The sequence below is a fragment of the Tupaia chinensis genome, unplaced genomic scaffold (genome assembly GCF_000334495.1).
Source record: "Tupaia chinensis unplaced genomic scaffold, TupChi_1.0 Scaffold000355_1, whole genome shotgun sequence".
Lineage (NCBI taxonomy): Eukaryota > Metazoa > Chordata > Mammalia > Scandentia > Tupaiidae > Tupaia > Tupaia belangeri.
Window position 1 is genome coordinate 16,706,776 of NW_006159850.1, and position 1,951 is coordinate 16,708,726.

The window sequence follows — 1,951 nt, forward strand, 5'->3', positions numbered from 1 at the left end:
TATGCTTCCATGTGGAAGAGGGCAGTTCCTTTGAGGTTTCAGAATCACCATGGAAAATCTGGAGTCGATGTCTGCAACTACAGACCCAAGTATGGTGCACGGCAAGGATTCAAGCCCAGAGAGCCGTGGGATTTTTCCTGAGCTAATTAAAATTTAATCTGCAAAAGCCATTTTCTTGATAATTTGGGAACCCTCTCTTGACTTCGGCAAGTTCCAAAGAGCTTCTGAAATAGAGGATGCTGTATTTTTGTACTTTTATCTCTGCGTATTAGATTTCATACCAAGAAAGCACTTTTTAAAAAAAGAGACTCTAGATAGAGTAGCCATATAATTTATCATCCAAACTGGGACACATTTGAGAGTGAAAAGAAGTGCTATTAATAATTACGGCAGGACAACAGATATAAACGGCTGTCCCAGGCAAACTAGGATACATAGGCAGGGAAACCGCAGACTCGGGGACAGATCAAATGCATCCCTTGGGCTGTAAGTCCCAGCAAGACAGGGCTGTGTGTGGGTGGCTCCCATGCCTCTGACAGTGCTGGGTATACAGATGGTGCTCAAACTTAATAACCGAATGAGTAAATCCAAAGTTGCCACCGATGTGCTTTCTGAACGGAACATGGGGAAGACACAGCAGATCCAGAAATCCTTTGCAATTTCACAGACGACAGGGAGACTGCAAAGGGGAATCCGTGTTCATAAAAAGTAGGCAGGTACGCAAAGCCTGAGTGTATGAGTACTCTGTGTTTATTCATTCCTGACTGGTGGCAGTTAATTGCCATCTGTTGACACCCACAGGGGAAGTGTTAAGCAGCTCTTGTCATTTGCATATGCATTTCTGCCTGCATATTTTGTAAACACTTGTTTATGGGCCCCTGTATATCCTCAAATGCATGCTACTGTGCCCTAATTTTATATGCACATGCTGGGTGCCACCTTTGAGGTCTGAGCAGCAAAAATGACCTCTTCCAAATTCCCATCTGGGTCAGCTCGTGATGCTGACTGCAGACGGGCCCAGGGAGCCCCTTTGGTTCCCACCCCTCCTCCCTTCGCCTGCTGGTCCTTCAGGAAGAGTGAACTGGTCTACTGACCCCGAGGGAGCAAAAGGGCATGTTCAGCTTTTTTAGAGGTTATGGACACTGAGTGACACTAGGGCCCAAGCCTCCAAAGCCTCAGCCCCGGAGAGCCAGGGTGAGGCCTGGCCATGCCACCTCGTTGTCCACTTTGCCCTTGCCCTGGGACCGACCAGACGCGATGCCCTCCTTCCTCCTGCCTGCCGAGCGCTTCGTCTTCTTCCCATGTCTTGGGAGAGATCCGTCTCCTTTGACAGACTCAAGATTCCAGGCCGAACTTTCCCATGCCACCGTCCCTCAAAATAGCCCGAGCTGAGCTGTATTTATAGCCGTGTGAGACTCTAATGGGCCAATTTGTTTGAATTTCCACTGCTTTTGTGTTGAACTTACCCCTCACCCGTGGGCAGTCTCCTCAGGCCTTTATTGATGGGGTGTGTTAGGGTGGGGGGAGCTGTAGAGAGTGCGGGGGCTCTTTTGCATATTTACTGTTCTTTCAAGCTGGTTTGGAGAGAGAAAGAGACAGAGAAAGAGGTTTCTGTAAAGTAGCCTGGACAATGAGAACAAGACCGGCAGTATGCCAAGCACGGGATCCCGGCCAAAACACATATCATTAGCTCGGACCAGCTATAAGCAAGGAAATGAGAAACATATGTCGCCGAGCAAGGTTAGGAGTGAGGGACTATGGGTCAATGACAGTCGCCCGAAAACTTTTCCCTTGTTCTTCAGCTGTGGCCGGGCGGTGTCAAATGTCATCTCCGCAGCCTTGATTTCTCATGGCGGGGCTCACTGTGGCTTTTTTTTTTTCTCTCCCCCTGCTGCTTCCTGATGGAACTCTTTTTTTTTTTTTTGAGGGGAAAAGAGAACAGGCAGGGAAG